At 43.7% G+C, this 19,594-nt stretch overlaps 1 protein-coding gene across 5 annotated transcripts in view; it reads right to left on the bottom strand.

Annotated features, from left to right (window-relative positions):
- ALDH1L1 (aldehyde dehydrogenase 1 family member L1) overlaps nt 1–19,594 on the bottom strand; it is a 105,383-nt gene that overhangs the window by 64,276 nt on the left and 21,513 nt on the right. For 2 of the 5 annotated variants that reach the window (XM_008982294.4, XM_078351881.1), the window contains exon 1: nt 19,322–19,428. The exons of the other annotated variants lie outside the window; for them this stretch is intronic. The gene's annotated coding sequence lies outside the window, so the exon portion shown is untranslated. Of the gene's footprint in view, nt 1–19,321; nt 19,429–19,594 lie in introns of those variants that run through there. 5 annotated transcript variants of the gene reach the window in all.

Genomic DNA, 19,594 nt, shown 5'->3' with positions numbered 1-19,594 from the left:
TGGTAGATCTTACTCCATCCCTTTACTTTGAGCCTGTGTGTTTCATTACATTTGAGATGGATCTCTTGAAGATAGCAGATGGTTTGGTCTTGTCTTTTTATCCATCTTGCCACTCTATGCCTTTTAAGTGGGGCATCTAGCCCATTTATACTCAGGGTTAGTACTGATATGTGAGGTTTGTATTCTGTCATTGTATTAGTCTATTCTTTCATTGCTGTAGAGAAATGTCTGAGATTGCATAATTTATAAAGAAAAGAGGTTTAATTGGCTCACAGTTTCACAGTCTGTACAGGAAGCATGGCAGCATCTGCCCAGCTTCTGGGGAGGCCTCAGGAAACTTACAATCATGGCAGAAGGTGAAAGGAGAAGCAAGTACATTTTACATGCCCAAGCAGGAGGGGTGGAAGAGGTGCTACACACTTTTAAAACAACTATATCTCATAACTCACTATCACTAGAAGAGTACTAAGAGGTGGTGCTCAACCATTTGTGAGAACTCCACCCCCATAATCCAATCATCTCCCATTAGGACCCACCTCCAACATGCTGATTACAATTTGACATGAGATTTGGGTGGGGCTACAGCTCCAAAAAGTGTCAGTCATGATGTTGTTATCTGCTTGTTATATAGACTTGATTGTGTCATTGCTTTATAGTGCCTGTAGGCTAGGTGCTTACGTGTGTTTTGTGGTACAAGGTATCACTCTTTCACTTCCATGTTTACCACTCTTTAAAAGACTTCGTGTAAAGTTGGCCTAGTTGAAATATATTCCCTCAATATTTGCTTATCTGAGAATTTTATTTCTTCATTTATGAAGCGTAGTTTGGTAGGATATGGAATTCTTTGTTGGATTTATTTTCTTTAAAGATGCTGAAAATAGGCCTTCAAACCCTCTGGGTTGTTAGGTTTCTGCTGTGAGGTCTGCTGCTAGTCTGCTGAGGTTCCCTCTGTATGTAACTTGACACCTCTATCTAGCTGCCTTGAAGATTTTTTTGTTTTGCATTGACCTTGGTGAATCTGATGACTATGTGGTTTGGAGATGGTAATTTTGTATAGTATCTTACCAGGGTTCTCTGGTATTTCTTGAATTTGCATGTCAACCTCTTTGGCAATCACAGGGAAATTTTTGTGGACTACATCCTCAAATATATTTTCCAATTTGTCCATTCTGTATCCTTCTGTCTCAGAAATGCTACTGAGTCTGTTTACATAATCTCATATTTCTCAGAGGTTTTGTTCATTGTTTAAAATTTTTTTTTCTTTACTTTTGTCTGACTGAGTTAATTCAAATAACTATGAGCTCAGAGATTCTTTCCTCAGCTTGATCTATCTATTATTAATACTTCTGATTGTATTATAAAATTCTTATAGTGAATTTTTTAACTCTAGAAGTTTAGTTTGGTTCTTTCTTAAAGTGGCTATTTTGTCTTTCAGCTTTTGGATCACTTTACCAGATTCTTTGGATTCCTTGAATTGGATTTCAACTTTCTTCTGAATCTGGATGACTTCACTTTCCATCCAGATTCTGAATTCTATGCCTGTTATTTCAGCCATTTTTGGCTGGTTAAGAACCATTGCTGGGGAGTGAGTGGACTCCTTTGGAGGTAAGGGGACACTCTGGCTTTTGAAATGCCAGAGTTCTTGTGCTGGTTCTTTCTTGTCTGAGAAGATCACTGTTCCTTTAACTGTGGCATAATTTGAGTATAGTCAGTTGGCTTCCTATCTGGACGTTTTCAGAGGGCCAAGGCTCTGTGCAGGATCTTTATTTGTGGGTGAATTCCTGCCTTTGGTTTCACAGGTTAAGTATCTAACAATTTTTGGTCTTACAATTTGGGCTATGATCTAGTAGATGGCACTTAAGAGTAATGGCCCATAGATAGGTCCTTGGCTGTTTGGCTCCTTTGTATGTAGCTTTGCAGCTTTGTTCTACAGCACTACTCACAGTGAAGAGAGAGCGCTCTGCTGCGCTCCTGGGCCCTGGGTAAGTGTCCTCTGAGCACTGGCACTGTGGCCAGGTTTCTTTTGTTATGTGTTCTGGGCTGCAGGACTCGTTGGGCAGAGGGTGAAGCAGATAGGAAGGCCACACCTTTTCCAGGCCAACCCTGTGGAAGGAGGCATGCCTTACTCCCTCAGCAGCCCACCTCACTCATGCATGCACCCTCTCAGTGCTCTGAGAGTGTGGGCTCCTCTCTTCTCAAGTGCCAGATGCAGATCTTGGCTTGGCACTTCTGAGCTGAGCACTGCAGCCCTGGGGTGAGCCCAGGCTTTATTCCCTCCCCAGCTTGTAGGCAGCAGGGATAGAGGCCTTGGCAGCAGCAATGGCAGCATACCTGTCAATTGTCTCTGGGAGGTTCACCCCAGAGAAACTCAGAGCCATGGACAATGGGAGTAACCAGCTGGCACTGGGGTGGCTGCACTGTGGGGCCAATCTGGGAGCTGCCTGGTAAAGAGTAGCGGGGGACAGGGCTCATGGGAAAGACAGTCTGGCCTCCTTTGTAGGCAGCTGCAGTGTGTTAGAGGTGCAAGGAAAGCACTCAGGGTGTTTGTTCGCTCCCCCGCCCAGAGGCAGCAAGGGAAGTATCATAGCAGTGGCAGCAGCAGAAGGGCTATCAGTTGCCTCTGGGAGTGCCACCCAGAGAAACACAGAGTTGTGCTAATCAAGATGACCAGCTGGGGGCGGGGCAGCTATACTGTGGGCCCAAGCCAGGGGCAAGCCTGGTAGGGAAGCCAGGGGCTCATGGCTCATGAGGAAGACAGCCTGACTTCATCTCTGTAGAATGGCTGCAGCATTCTGTGGGCCTGCAAAAGCTGTCAGGTTCTTTGTTCCCATCAGCAATGGCAGAGAGCCTGTCAGTTGTCTCTAGACAACTCTCTAGCTCCACCCCAGAGAAACGTAGGGCTGCCACTGACTGAAGTGATGATGTGGGAGTGGGGCAGCAGTGCTGGAGGCCCAGGCCAGAAGGCCCTGTCCAGTGGAGAGCAGCAGGGGCAAACAGTCTGGCTGCCTTTCCATATGGAAGCTGCAGTGTGCAGGAGGCCTGTGACAGTTCTGGGGGCAGCAGGGGTGGGCATTGTGGTGGAGGTAATCGCAATGGGCCTGTCAGGTACTTCTGAGAGTTCTAGTCCGGAGAAACGGACTGTGTGTCCAGAGTGCTCAGGCAGGGGTGGGGTGGCAATGCTGTGGTCTTAGGCCAGTGGACCTTGCCTGGCAAGGTACAGAGAGTCAGGACTTGCAGTCTGTCCACTCCTCAGCACTATGGATGCAGCCCCTATCTTAGGTGCACACAAGATAACCTGGCCTCCCTTGATAGTGGGGCTCCAACAACTGGCACTGGGTGCTCAGGGGTCTGAGGCCCACGGGGCCCCATGTGGCCTTTAGCAGAAGCTCTGCCCAGACTCTAGGCAGCTTTGAGTCAGCCTAGAGGCCCCAGGTGGGGGCCAAAAGGGATCTTCTGGGCCCAGCTTGGCAAAGGCCCATGGCAGAAGTGTGGGTTCCTGGGGGCTCTCACTCATTCACCCTTTCCCCTAGGTGACTTGGGAGCCTACCCTGGCTCCGTGCCGATCCCAGGTGGGCAGCTGTCCTGCCTTTCTCCTCTCTGCTCTCCATGGGCGGCCATTGCTTCCTTGAATTCGATGTGGCCTCCTAGCCCATCTGCTTGAAGAGCTGGTGCTCACTTGCCACTCTTGGTTTTCTGTAGGAATAGTGCACACTGGTGCTCTAGTCAGCCATCTGGGGGCTTCCCCTTTCGGTGTAGTTTTCTTTGCATTTATTCTGCTTGAGGTTTCTTGAACCGCATGAATCTGTGCCTGATATCATTCATTAGCTCAGCAGTCTGGGAAAGTCTGTGTCCATTGTCTCCTCAAATAAGTTTTCTGTCTCATTCTCTTTCCTCTCCTAAACTCCAGTCACATTCATTTTAAATTATTTAACTGTGTAAAAAGCTGCCATGTTCTATGTCTTCCTCTTCTTGTTTCCCTCGGAACTGCAGTTTGGTTATTTTCTATTGTCTCATCTGATAGTTCAAAAATTCTATGTCTGGATGGATCTAGCCTGCTGCGAAACCCATCCAGCAGAGTTCTTCATTTTGGAAAGCACTTTTTCAGTTGCAGTGTGCTCAGTTGATTTTTTAATCTATTTTAAATATCTGGTAAATGCTCCATCTTTTTTCTCTATTTTCTTTAACATACTGTGTTTAGTTAACACCTTGTCTGCTGACTTGACTGTCTAGATTACCTGTGGGTCTGTTTTTCTCTTCGTTATTGATCATATGCTCCTGTCTCCACAGATGTCTTATAATTTTTCTATTGACTGCCATTCATTATACATTTAAAAAGTAGATGTTCCGGATAATATTTTATTCTGTTAGAGAAAGTTCACCCTTTCCTCTGCTATGCAAATGTGGGGTGAGGGTGACAATTACCTTATCCCAGTCATGGACTGATTTTGATTGATGCTTCCTTACAATTTTAGTAAAATGCAGTCTACGTCTAGTTTGCCCCTTTTTCTAGGACATAGTCTTCCAGAGCTTTCAAATTTAGAACGAGGTAGGTCTTTGTCTCCTTAGCACTGGGAGAGAGAGGGTGCTTCTGTTCTTATTTTCAGAAGCTTTTGGTTTAATTCTTGGCTTTCTGCAGCTTAGAATTCAACAAATATCCTGAGGGAGAAATAGTCAGATGTGTAAGTCCATTCAAGACTTCAACGTTGTCACTTTTTTCCTGTGTGATCAGTAAAACTTCTGCTGGTTTCTCTGTCCTTAGAAGCAGTACTTGCCTGAATCAAACCACAATTCTCAGACTATTTCCCACATGTGTTAGTGAGTGTCCACAGGGAAAAAGCAGCTAAAGAGTTTCACTTCACCTCCGAAAAGTCTCTTTCACTGAAATTTTACTCCCTCTTGTCAGTTTTGCTTCCAAAGGTTTCTAGTGCCTTAAAATTCACACACACACAGACACATACACACATGCACACACATACACATCTATCTATCTATCTATCTATCTACAGAGAGAGAGAGAGAGAAAGAAACGTATCCAACTTTTCAAATTGTTCTAAGTGGAAGTATTGACCTGCTTTGAGCTATTCTATGTTATTCACATATTTTAAAAATAAATTTTAAACACCTCAAAATTATGGGTTGCATTGCTCATCATATTACTATAAAACATATTAAAAGGAATGCATGACTATTTGCTTTTAAATGTTCATTCATGGACCATCTAAATAAAAGGGAAACTCTGGAATAACTCACATAAAAATGACAGTGCAGAAGCAAGCTGGCTTCACTCCCCTACCCCACAGAAAACCCAAAGCCAGTGGTAAGAGATCAAATTCCCACAACAGCAATGCTCTTTCTCCCATTCTGTCCAGCAACAAGTACATGGAAAATCTTTCCCCAACTGACAGTTTTTACGCTGGAAAAAGTGATACTAAGGTGGTCAACCAGCTTTCCCATGATTTTGGGTTCCTTGGCAAGAGGCTGCCCTTGCCTTAGCCCACGGGAAGCATCGTGACTGCCAGAGGGAAAAACATCCCTGAAGACAGGCAGAGACAAACAGGCCAAGTGAGACTATCATCCCCAACCCCAGAAATTCTGCTCTATAACTCAGCCAAAGGAGATGCCAAATCAGAGTGACTGTTCAGCAGCACCACGCTGTAGGAGGTATTCTCCACAGGTCCTGGGCGCAAACCTAGCTAGCCTTCCTGCACTGCTGGGACAATCTCTTTGGGACCTCCTCCATTTGGGACAGTCAGCTTTCTAATCATTTACTAGAGCTGAGGCGGACTCAGGGTTAAAGTGCCACATAGAGCCAAAGACAGCGACCCAGCAGTAAAGATTTGCTAAACAAATATATTCAATAAGAATCAAAACAGGTCAGACAAAGAAAACTGGAAGAGATAATTAATCCTTCAATGAAAAGAAATAGACATATACCTATAAGAAGCAAGAGCAAACAGGGAACCAAGACCTCCCCAAAAGGACAAAGCAAAAATCCAGTGACTGATGGTGATTTCTGAGCTCTCTGACCAAGAATTCAAAATAGCAATTTTAAGGAAACTCAGTGATCTCCGAGATAATACAGAAAAGCAATTCACAAATTTGTCAAAGATATTTAACAAAGAGATTTTCAAAATTCAAACAGAAATCTTGGAACTCAGAAATACATTTGCTGGACTGAAGAACTCACAAGAGGCTCTCAACAATAGAATGAACCAAACCAAGGAAAGAAGCCACGAGCTCAAAGACCAAGTATTTGAAAATCCACAATCAGAGGAGAAAAAAATAAAAAAGAATGAAAAGGAATGAAGACTACCTAAAATAGAAAATTACCTTAAAAGACCAAATCTGGCTAACAACTTCTCCCAAAATTAAAAAATGTGTTTTTAGTCTACCATGCAAGGAGGTTAGAAATTGTCACTCCCATCCTCAAAGGACAAAAGCTGAACAAACAGAAAATCAACTCTTAGCTTCATTAGTGAATTGAGATCATAAGGCAAAACTGCTGCCCTCAAAATTGGAGATAAAGGTGAATGCAGAGAATCACGTTTTATCAGAGCAGAAACCTCATGGGAGCCAGTACTACCAGTGTAGGAAATCTTACAAGGTAATTGACTTTTTAGAGGCTCATTATGGACAAAGCTGGGAGCTAAGATTAGTCTTAGAGGGACCCTCGCACTTTTATGAATTTTACCTGCAGGAACCTTACAAGGTTCTTGATAGACAAATACCGCCACTTTAAATTCCAGCTCGCTTTCCAGCCTTATGCATTTCAAGGAAATCACTTCTCTTCTAACCACAAGCAGACAAAAAGAGCAGACAGTAAAATACAGATAAGACAGCTTGGGCACAGAGGGAGGTGGGGGGAAAGTCTCTTGGGTAACTGCGAACTTTAACCTCATACAATGGGCCCCAGTAAAACAGTGGGCCTTAATAAACACATTCCTTTCCCTTCAGGTGCACTAAGACAGGGAAGCTAAAAGCAGACTCAGGGGATATGCCTGCAGCTGCAGAAAGATATATGGAAACAGACACACAACTCTACCGCCCAGACAAGTACAACAAAGAGACACAGAACCAGTCCAAGCTTCTGATAAACTCTCCCAACCTGAATCCTTAAAAACTCTTAGTCTGTAAAAGAGTGTGCCTCTGACCTAACTCAGGCAGAAGCTCCTTTCAGGTTTATTTTCTCTAAAATAAATCTGTCTTAACTGGCAAGCCACCTTTCCTATTTCTTTCTCTATTTCTTACAGTTCTCATAATAAGGATTGGAGAAAAATTCCCTTCTACTTTTGGCAGGAAGCAAAGAAAGCAGTCATCTTTTTCTTAACAAATCTACCCTCAATAGAAACTATTATACCGGAGCCTAAGTGAATGGGCATCTACCAGGGCCTAACTAACCAAAGGGATGAAGAAAAAATCCAAATCTAGCCCCTCTAGCCTTTTTTATCACCTAAAAGGGGTAGAACTGAGATACACTTGTGAAGGTCACAGACCGGGGTGCAGGTTCACAGAAACACTAAGATCTAATTGTAGGATCGTAGAACATTCCCCCCACCCTGAAAAAGAAGACCTTACCATTATATTAACAGGGCTCCTGTATAGTAACAAGAGGATTACAGGTAAGAGAACTGCAAGGCAGAAGCTATTTAAGGATTCTCTAGGAAAACCAAAGACAACAGGGTAGACAAAAACAATAAGACAAAAAGAGAAAATTATGTCCTCTGACACCCACAGCTATAGCAAATAGTAAACGCATTCTAACTCCCAGACAGATAAATATCAAACCTCATACATACTAAAGGCCTATCCACATCAGTACCTTTTACCCAGTACATTATATCTGATTTTCCATAAATGAATTACAAGATACGTAAAAGACAAAAACACAGTTCACAAAGATGAGACAAGCACCTAAACCAGACTTAGATATGGAAGCAATGTTGGAATTGTTAGGTGGAAAATTTAAAACAATGATGACTAAAATGCTAAGAGCTCTAATGGAAAAAGTGAAGAACATGTAAGAACAGATGGGTTATGTAAGTAGAGAGATGGAAACTAAGAAAAAAATTTAAAAAAAATTCTAGAAATGAAAACCCTGTGATAAATGTGAAGAATGTCTTTAATAGGTTTATCAATAGACTGGATACAACTGAGGAAATAATCAAAGAGATGCATGAAATAGCAATAGAAACTTCCCAAACTGAAATGCAAAGAGAAAAAAGGAATAAAAGAAACAAAACAGAATATCCAAGAATAGTGGGACAATTGCAATAGACGTAAATCCTTGTAACAGGAATATCAGATGGAATTTTAAAAAGAGAGAAAGGAATAGTAAAAATATTTGAAGTGATAATGATGGAGAATTTTCCAAAATTAAAGACAGACACCAAACCAAGATCCAGACAGCTCAGAGGAAACCAAATAGGATAAAGACCACCCCTCAAAAAACCCTATACTTAGGCATATCATATTCAAACTGCAAAAAATAAAAGACAAAGAAAATCTTCAGTGAAGCCAGGGAGAGGCACGGCAGGGCACCTTACCTACAGAGGGAGAGAGATGAGAATTACATTAGACTTATCTTCATAAACCATCCAATCAGGAATAGAATAGAAAGAAATATTTAAAGAATTGAAAAAAATCCATCAACTTAGAACTAGTCCTCTTTTTCAGGGCAGCCACCTCTGGAGCGCAGGGCTGGACTCACTCTGCCTTGATAATTATTGCTAAAAGAAGAAGACCCAAAGAGGGTTGCTGCAGGAATCTGGGGCTTGCTGCCTCTGGGAACAGGGGGATTGGTCCTAGGGCAATCAAGCCTATCCAGTAAAGGAATCACTATGGTCACCAGGGTAATTGATAGTGATTATCAAGGTGAAATATTACTTATGATGGAATGTAAAGGTTTAACATATTCTTCCCCCTGAATCAAAGATAGCTCAGTTACTACTTTTACCATATTGGGTCCCCAACGCCCAGGGAAAGATAAGGGGATAAGGAGGTTTCAGAAGCATAGGAGTCACAGGAATATATTGGAACCAATTAATCAGTGACCAGAGACCCATGATTACTTTAAAAATTGGAAATAAAAATTTTACTGGTTTATTGGCCACAGAGGCAGACATTTTGATCATTAGTGATCAAAACTGGCCTTGGATCAATCAAAAACAGAAAATTGTCAGCATCAGGGAAGTGCACACAGCCAAGCAGAGTCCACATCCCCTAACACACGTGATTCAGAAGGAAGGAAAGCAGACATACAACCTCTATTCATGCCCATTCCTGTTAATCTTTGGGAATGGGACCTATTAGCCCAATGGGGGTCTCCCTACACACCTCTTTCTATTAATGGCTACTGTTGAGGTTCCTCCACTACCCCTAACATGGTTACTTCAAGATCCACTCCGGGTAGAACAGTGGCCTTTAAAGGGAGAGCAATTACAATGAGCTCATGAATTAGTTGAGGAACAATTGAAAGCCAGACATACAGAACAATCAAACAGCCCATGGAATTCACCCACTTTTGTCATTCCCAAAAAGTCTGGCAAATGGAGACATTTGCATGACTTATATGCTATCAATGCTAATCTGCAATCTTTGGGGCCCTTTCAACAGGGGCTCCCTTTTTTGTGGCAATTTCTTGAGATTGGCCTATAGTCATTATTGACTTAAAAGACTGCTTTTCCATTATTCCCCTTGCAGAACAGGACAGAGAAAAATTTGCATTTACAGTACCAGCTATCAATAATGAAAGGCCAGCTCGCCAGTTTCATTGGGAGGTGCTCCCTCAAGGAATGTTAAACAGTCCTACCTTGTGTCAGTATCACATGCATCAGGCTCTGCTCCCTAGTAGAAGTGAATTCCCCAATTGTAAAATCATCCACTACATGGATGACATCTTACTGGCAGTTCCAACAGAGCTAATACTTCTGAGTTTATATGCCTCTGTTAAAAGGCTTAATTGTAGCACCTGAAAAGGTACAGATGTCCTCCCCTTGGAAGTATCTTGGATACATACTAACATCTTGGTCAGTAAGACCTCAGAAGGTTAAATTAAACATTGACAACTTACACATCTTAATGATTATCAAAAAATATTGGGTGATATTCACTGGCTTCACCCCATCTTTGGCATAACTACTAACAAATTACAGAATCTGTTCTCTATCCTAAAGGGCAATGCAGCCCTGGACTGCCCCAGGGATTTAACCCCGGCTGCAAAAAGGGAAATTGAAGAAATAGAACAGGCTATTTCCCAGAGGCAACTAGATCGAATAGATATTTGATACCCACAATATTCAGTTCAATTATTTGTATTTCCTACTAAACATTCCCCAACAGGATTAATAGGACAGATGACCCCATGGGTTTTTTGCTCACATACTGGGACTAGAACACTGTCTCCCTATATCCAGCTAGTTATTCAAGTCATTTTTGTAGGCTGTAAACAGTGTAATCAATTGCAAGGTTACAACCCTGCTATCTAGTAAGAATACCTTTAAATTAAAAAAATCAAAGCAGTCCTGACCTTATCTTCAGGTAGCACTCTCTGGTTATATGGGCCATCTTAGAACATGCCCTTCCCGCTGATAAACTATTCCCATTATTACCTCATACTTCTGTGGTTATGCCTACAAAGGTAGTCTACTCCCCTATACCTAATGCCTTAACGCTTTTCACTTGTAGGTCTGGTAAAAATGGAAAAGCAGCATCTGGTGGGAGCCACATAACTCCCTCACCTGATCTGGATTTACTAGTACTCAGAGAGCGGAGGTTGAAGCCCTAATATTGGCCCGGAAACAATTTCTGCTCAGCTTGTCAATATCGTTAGTGACTCTGCTTACTCCGTTTATTTATTGCAAAACCTTGAAACAGCCCTCATTAAGTCCACTCTTGAGCCCACCCTGTGTGTCCTTTTTCTTCCATTTAAGCAATTGCTGGATCAATGAACATATCCTGCTTATATCACACACATTTGGGCCCACAGCTCGCAGCCTGGCCCCACTGGCTCATGGCAATAATCAAGCAGACTTATAGGTCATGACATCACTACTTGACCAAGCTACACAGTCACATCAATTTTTCCACCAGAATTAGAGAAATTTATCTAAACAATTTCAGCTTACTCAAAGACTAGCTAAGCAAATTATCCTGCAATGCCCAGATTGCCAGCTCACAGGTATGTCTCCTCCCTCAACAGGCATTATCCCTAAGGGACTGGAGCCTAATCAGTTATGGCAAACAGATGTTAAAAACATCCCTGAGTTTGGAAAACTAAGATATGTACATGTATCCATTGATACCAATTCCCACATAATTAGCACTCATGCTCTCCCTGGAGAGTCTGCCCGATATGCCATTAAACATCTTATCTTAACCTTTGCATTTATGGGACGGCCCACAAAGATTACAGCTGATAATGGTCCGGCTTACACCAGCTCACAACTTCATCAATTTTGTTAGACACGGAACATCCAACATTGCACAGGTATCCCGTACAACCTCCAAAGACAGGCCATAGTGGAACATGCCCACTTCACCATTAAAAATACGCTCAGGAAACAAAAAAAAGAGGGGGGAATATGAGTAAGGACCCTGCAACACTACTAGCACAAGCTTTATTTACCCTTAATTAAAAAAATTTAGACTATAAATTTTAATCATCCACAGAAAAACACTTTGCAAAAGCCCCTCAAGACATAAAACATGCGGTTTTTATGGAAAGATGTAAATAGTAATATACAGTGTGGTCCAAATGACCTGCTAACATGGGGGAGAGGATACACTGTGTTTGCACTCCCTCAAGTCCCCTTTAGATTCCAGCACAAGGCATCAAACCTTACTATGGTGTGGCTGGGACACACGACCCCATACTAGAAATGAAGAAAATGACCCTGCAAGACCTGCAACCCTCAACAATACAGCTTCCTCGGATGACACAGGCCCCAGACATTGCATGGAGGGGGATGCTGAAAAATACAAATTAGGAGGCTGAATGAATCCTGCTCAGGACACAGACACCATTCACTCCAGGTAATTTGTTCCTTGCTATGCTTTCTGTTGTACATTGCAATGCTTGTAGGGTATTAATTTTTCTTGTTTTCTCACTCCACCTGCAACCCATATATGCCACACTCTATTGGGCCCATCTTCTAGATTGGCCCTTCTTTCGCCCTGTTACTTGGGCAGACACTCTTTTCCCAGACTCTAATAACATAACTGCTTGGCTGGGAGGGGCTGACATACCCACAATGGGGTTCCTTAGTAATGGCATACATTGGACTGAGATGCCAAGTAACACTACATACCACTCCACAGTTCTCCCACTGTGTGTCAGTTATAGCAGCTTTAACACTGATATGTACCTGCCCAAACCAATTATGGCTCTTGCACACCTACAAGCTCTTGAGGCTGCTATAGACTATCTTGGGGACTGACAGGATGCGCTGGCATTCCAACAGCAATTAAACTCCAAGTGGGAGCATAAACATATTTGTGTCACCTCCTTACCATAAAATCAATCAATACATAGTTAGGATAAGGTGAAACAACACCTCTGGGAAACTCTACATGGTAATTTAACAGCAGACATAAAGCATCTTAAAACTAAAATTCAAGAATCCCTAAATGCCATCAATCAGCATGCCCAACAAGCAACCATATGGAAAGATGCACAAGAACATCTCTCCTGGATAGATCCCCACTTCTGGGGGTCACTTCTTGATTGGAAGAGATTATTACTAATTACATTCATGTTTGTCTTATGTTATTTACTGGTTCTAGGATGCAAAGCCAGAACACAAGCTGTAACCACTGCACCTGTCAAGCCTGTTGCTGCACACATCTGTACCCTTCAATCAGCAAAACCTGATGCAAAAAAACGGAAAAGGGAGGGATGTAGGATATCAGCCAGAGTGGTGGGAGAAGCTATATGGAAAAGGAGCAGGCCTTCTGAAAGGTCCAAAAGGCTCTGCAAAGCTCCAGGAGAGAATAGCTGATGGCAGCTTTTCTATGACTCTGAGGCAGAGGGCAAGGAGTATGTGCAAGGGAGTGAAGGGGAATTTACCTTAAATAGGCTTGTGTACTTACGTTGTCCAGAAACAACCTTTAGAATATCTGCATACAGATATTTGGCAATTCTCTAAAAGAAGGAACAATGAATGTTAACCATATACAGATTGTGTATTGCTTCAGGCTTTCAGCATTGTGCCTGCACTCAATAAAAGCAAGCTGCTCCAACCTCTCAGGGCTGCACGCTGGCCACTAGAGCCAGGCAGTCACCCAGCTGCTCTTACAGTGTATGCCTGTGTCTGAGTACTCATTTCATCCATCAGCCAGGGTCTGGGACAGACCTGGCAAAATGTAAGAAATTTATGATAAGAACGTTCAGCAAACTAGTAATAAACGGGTACTTAACCTGATAAAGAAGACGTATGAAAAACCTACAGCTGACATCATAGTTAATAGAGGGATACTAGAAGCTTTCCCCCTAAGATCAGAAATAAGGCAAGGATGTTTCCTTTCACCCTTCCTATTCAACATTATACTGGAAGTCCTGGCTAATGTAATTAGAGAAGAAAAGAAAATGAAAAGTGTATAGATTGGGAAGGAAGAAATAAACTGTCCTTGTTCTCAAAAAACATAATGGGCTATGTGAAAAATGTCAGTAAAGCAACAGAAAACTGGAGATAATAAGTTATTCTACCAAAGTTGCTGGATGTAAAGTTATGGTTAATATACAAAAATCAATTACTTTCTTATATACTAGCAATACACAATTGGAATTTGAGATTAAAAACACAAGACCATTTATATTAGCATGGAAAAGTGAATTACTTATATATAAATCTAAAATGTGTCAAGATATATGTGAGAATAACCATAACTAATGAAAAAATTAAAAATATATATAAAGAAATGAAGAGATATTCCATGTTCATGGATAGGGAAACTCAATACTGTTCAGATGTCAGTTATTTCCAACTTTATCTATAGATTCAATGCAATCCCAATCAAAACCCCAGCAGTTATTTGTGGATATCAACAAACTGATTCTCAAGTTTATGTGGAGAGATAAAAGACCTGGAATAGCCAACACAACATTGAAGAACAGCTAGAGGACTGATACGACCTGTCCCCAAGACTACTATAAAGCTAGAGTAATCAAGACAGTATTGTATTGGAAAAAGAATAGTCAAGTAGATCTATGGAACAGAATAGGGAGCCCAGAAGTAAACACACATCAATACAGTCAACTGATCTTTGACAAAAGGACAAAGGTAAGACAATGGAGAAAATCTACATTGCACAAAAATCAAACAAAAATCTGTACACTGATGTTTACAGCATCTTTATTTGTAACTGCCAAAATTTAGATTTGACTTTTTAGATACAACAATAAAAGCACAATTTATGGAGGAAAAAAGGCTACATTAGACTTTATTAAAATTAAAAATGTATGCTCTGCAAAAGACACTGTTAAGAGAATGAAAAGACAAGCCATGGTTGGGGAGAAGAGACATATCTGATAAAGGACTGTTATCCAAAATATACAAAGAACTATTAGAACTCAACAGTTTTAATACATTTTAAAACAACCCAGGCTGGGCGTGGTGGCTCAAGCCTGTAATTCCAGCACTTTGGGAGGCCGAGGTGGGTGATCACGAGGTCAAGAGATTGAGACGATCCTGGTCAACATGGTGAAACCCCGTCTCTACTAAAAATACAAAAAATTAGCTGGGCATGGTGGCGCGTGCCTGTAATCCCAGCTACTCGGGAGGCTGAGGCAGGAGAATTGCCTGAACCCAGGAGGCAGAGGTTGCGGTGAGCTGAGATCGCGCCATTGCACTCCAGCCTTGGTTACAAGAGGGAAACTCTGTCTCAAAAAAAAAAAAACAAAAAAACCCAATTAAAAAATGGGCAAAGTATATTAACAGACACCTCACTAAAGAAGATATACAGATGGTAGATAAGCATTTAAAAAGATGCTCAACTATAAGTCATTACAGATTGCAAATTAAAATGTAAAAATTCTAATATGTGTAAAATATGAGATACTGCTATACACATATTAGAAGGGTTAAATTCAGAGCACTGACAAATGCTGATGAGGCTACGTAGCAGCAGGAACTTCATTTATTACTGGTAGAAATGAAAAATGATGCCACCATTATGGAAAAAGGTTTGGTAGTTTCTTATAACATGAAACATACTTTTACCATATGATCCATCAATCGCTCTTGATATTTTCCCAAATGAGAAGAAAACTAACGTCCACACAAAAACCTGCACACAAATATGGATAGCAGCTTTATTCACTACTAAAACTTGGAAGTAATCAAGATATCCTTTAGCAGGTGAATGCAGAAATAAACTGTGGTGCATTCACATCCATACAACGGAGGAGTACTCAGTTACAAAAAGAAATGAGTTATCAAACCACAAAAAGACATGGAGGATGCTTAAATGCATTTTGCTAAGTGAAAGAAGCCAGTCTGGAAAGGCTACATAACATATGATTCATACATACTCTATGACATTCTGGAAAAGACAAAACTACAAAGACAGAAAGCAGTGGTTGCCAGGGATAGGGTTGGGCGGGGAGGGCTAGGGGATGGATGGGTAGAGCACAGGAGAGTTTCAGGTCAGTAAAATTATTCTCTATGAAAACCATAGAATGTACAACACTAAGAGGAAATTCTAATGTAAACTAGGGACTTTCATTAATAATATTGTATCAATATTGGGTCATCAAGTATAACAAAATTGGCCAGGCATGGTGGGTCACGCCTGTAATCCCAGAACTTTGGGAGGCCAAGGCAGGCTGATCACTTGAGGCCAGGCGTTCAAATCCAGCCTGGCCAACATGGTAAAACCCTGTCTCTACTATTATTAAAGTACAATAATTAGCTGGGCATGGTCATGCACCTGTAATCCCAGCTACTCAAGAGGCTGAGGCACAAGAATTGCTTGAATCTGGGAGGCAGAGACGGCACTGAGCTGAGATTATGCCACTGTACTCCTGCCTGGGCAACAGAGCAAGACTGTTTTTTTGTTTTTGTTTTTGAGATGGAGTTTCACTCTTGTTACCCAGGCTGGAGTGCAATGTCGAGATCTCGGCTCACCGCAACCTCCGCCTCCTGGGTTCAGGCAATTCTCCTGCCTCAGCCTCCTGAGTAGCTGGGATTACAGGCATGTGCCACCATGCCCAGCTAATTTTTTGTATTTTTAGTAGAGACGGGGTTTCACCATGTTGACCAGGATCGTCTCAATCTCTTGACCTCGTGATCACCCACCTCGGCCTCCCAAAGTGCTGGAATTACAGGCTTGAGCCACCGCGCCCAGCCAAGACTGTTTTTTAAAAAAAGGTATAACAAAAATATATCAATGCACAATGTTAATAATGGGGGAGGCCGGGCCTAGTGGTTCATGCCTGTAGTGCCAGCACTTTGGGAGGCCAAGGCAAGAGGATCACTTGAGCCCAGGAGTTCAAGACCAGCCTGGGCAACAAAGGGAGACCCATCTCTACAAAAAAAATTTTTAAATTAGTGTGGCATGGTTGTACATGCCTGTAGTTCCAGCTACTTGGGAGGCTGAGGCATGAGAATCACTTGAGTCCAGGAGTTCAATGCTGCAGTGAGCTGTGTTTGTGCTACTGCACTGCAGCTGGAGCAACAAAGTGAGACCCTGTCTCAAAAAGGCAGAAAGAAAAAAAAGAAAGGAAAAGAATAGAAAGAAAAATAGGAGAAAGTATGGAGGGAGGGACAGACTAAGAATATGGAACTCTGCACTTTGCCCTCAATTTTTCTATAAACCTAAAACTGCTCAAAAATGTCTATTAATTGAAACAAATCGAACTCTCTAGTATACATCTTACTCCAAAATACAGTCCAGTTGGTTTTAAAATGAGCATTTGAAAGTCAAATATAAGAAGAAAACATTAAATTATTAGAAAATATTGGTAAATACTGGGTTTTACAAACCTGACACTGTCAAAACACCCCAACAAGTAACATACCACTATAATTTTGTAGAGCTTAAGTGTGTGTGTGTGTGTGTGTGTGTGTGAGCGCTCACGTGTGTGTGTTTACCCACAGGGTAAAAGCCTGGAAGAGTTTACACTGAAATGTTGAAAGTCACTGGGTAAAAGGTTTTGGGTTTCAGAGTGTTTTGACAACTGTAATTATTTTGTTTTCTTATCAGAATGTTCTTTTTCATATTGTACATGATTACTTGTAAAAAAAAATTAAAGGGTACCTCCCCGCCGCCTTTGGCTGCAGGGAGACAGAGTCCAGGTGGCCACCAAGGGGCCGTTGTCACAGTCCAGGGAAAGTGAGCATGTTAGGCACAGGAGCCTTGGGAGGGCCTCAGTCAGGCTTGGCCTTTGGTCCCAGAAAGACCAAGGCCAGTGAGGCAGAGGGGCTGGGAAGAGCCCATAGAGCCCCTTGTGGGTCATATGCATGGCCTCCAGGCCTCTCCCTCCTTCCCCAGTCATTGCTGCTCAGTGTCTTTTCACTTGGTGGTGCGAGGACACTGGGAGGCTTCCTGGGCCTCCCAACCCTCCTACCCAATTCCCAGCCCAGGCCTGGAAGGACCCAGCTTCTAGGCCCTGTAGGGCTGGGCTACCCTGCAGGACTGCAGCTCTGAGCTGTCTGTTCGGGTGCTGGGGCCCTGGGACCCAAGAACACAGCTCTAGCAGCAGTCCAGAGTGTCTCAAACCTCCCACTGCCCTTTGGAGGGCCCAACGCCAACTCCTCTCCTGTACTCAGCCTTTTTGGTCTGGCACTAGGCAGGAGGCCACTTTGTCCCTTGGGGGTCATGCTTTACCCACTTTCTCTCCCACAGCCCTCTAAACAGGGAACAGGCCACGTCCAGAGACCTGGCCCTCTGGATCTTAGGCCTCAGGCCAACCTTGGGTAAATCCATCTCTGAGCCTCAGTCTCCTTGTCTCTATAAGGGACACCATACCGTTGTCTTCCCCCATGACCATGAGAGTTAATGCTAGCAAGAACACAGCAGCCAGCTGGGTGTGGTGGCTCATGCCTGTAATCCCAGCACTTTGGGAGGCCGAGGCAGACAGATCACAAGGCCAAGAGACTGAGACCACCCTGGTCAACACGGGGAAACCCTGCCTCTACTAAAAATACAAAAATTAGCTGGGTGTGGTGGCGCTGGCCTGTAGTCCCAGCTACTGGGGAGGCTGAGGCAGGAGAATCACTTGAACCCGCAAGGTGGAGGTTGCAGTGAGCCAAGATCCCGCAGCTATACTCCAGCCTGGTGAGAGAGCCAGACTCCGTCAAAAAGAAAGAAATCGAAAGAGAGAGAGAGAGAGAGAGAGAGAGAGAGAGAGAGAGAGAGAGAGAGAGAGAGAGAGAGAGAGAGAAGGAAGGAAGAAGTTAACATTCTTCGAGGGTTTCCTAGGGCAGTCTCATGTAATTCTAAAGCAACCTTGGGAGGCAGACACTACTGTTTATTGTCCCTCCGGATTTTAGAGACAAGAAACTAAGATTCAGAATACAAGAAACTTGCCCAAGGTCAAGGAGAAGTGGAGGCTTGGGGAGGAAGCAAAGTCACCTGACACCAGAGCCCAAGTCTCCAAACTCCAAGTCTGGGACTACTGATTAAATTCCGTCTCAGTCTGCACTTTGGGAAGATTCTTTTCCTCTGGTAGGCAGGTGCCTGCGGGGCCTGAGCTCTCTATAGTGGGGTCCCAGGAGCCACGTTGTGGGGTCTGCTATCTGGCCTCCCTCTGTATGCAATTGCCCACCGGAGCGCAGTGGCAGGAGCTGAGACTCCAGCACAGCCTCTGAGCGCTCACGTGGACCCCTCCAATCACAAAAGACCCTCGTGCCAACCCCGATTTGGCTAATCAGGGAAGACCTTTCCCTATCACAGAATGGGGTTGAGGGGTCCAGGAAACAAGTAGTCTCCAGCCACAAATCATGGCATCACCTTCCGCTGGCCCCTTTTTCTTATTAAGCCTCAGTTTTCTCTTCCATAAGCCGGGCCAGCAGTGCCCACCCCACAGGACGGCGCCGGCTCCGTAAGGGCCCTACCACCGCGGCCAGCCACATTCTCGGCGGGCCAGTCCAGGTTGTGGTGCTTTAGCCTGATGACCCCTGGGCAGGTTCAGGCTCGATTGCTCCAAAGAACTCCGGACCCGTACCCCGAGCCCGGCGTCCCAGCAGCGATGTTCCCCGGCCCCGCAGGAGCTCTTGCGGTGGGAACCGAGTTCTGCAGCCCTCCGGAGCCCCGGGAGTCGCAGCAGCCGGGGCAGCCTCCCTTCCGAGGGGCGTCCTGCGCTCTCGGGAGCGCAGAAACTCACCGTGTGCTGGAGAAGGTGCAGGTGTCCCGGCAGGCTGGACCTCTGTGAGCCGCAGCCCCGAAACTGGGGATGGTGCAGACCCCCTCTGGCAGCCAGGAGGTGGGACCGGTCCCCGCCCGTCAGAGCTCTAGTTAAGGATGGAGCCCGCGAGGGGAAGGGCCCGGGGCGGGCGGAGAGTCAGCCGGGTGGGTGGGAGCGGCGCTCACTGGCGGTGGGACTGTGGCGGGGCCGCCGCGCAGCCTCTCCTGGGCGGGCCTATAAATGTTGTGTAAG

This window comes from Callithrix jacchus, chromosome 15 (assembly GCF_049354715.1).
Source record: "Callithrix jacchus isolate 240 chromosome 15, calJac240_pri, whole genome shotgun sequence".
NCBI classification, from domain to species: Eukaryota; Metazoa; Chordata; class Mammalia; order Primates; family Cebidae; genus Callithrix; species Callithrix jacchus.
Note: the sequence above shows the minus strand (reverse complement) of the source record. Positions and strands in the feature narration are given on the sequence as shown.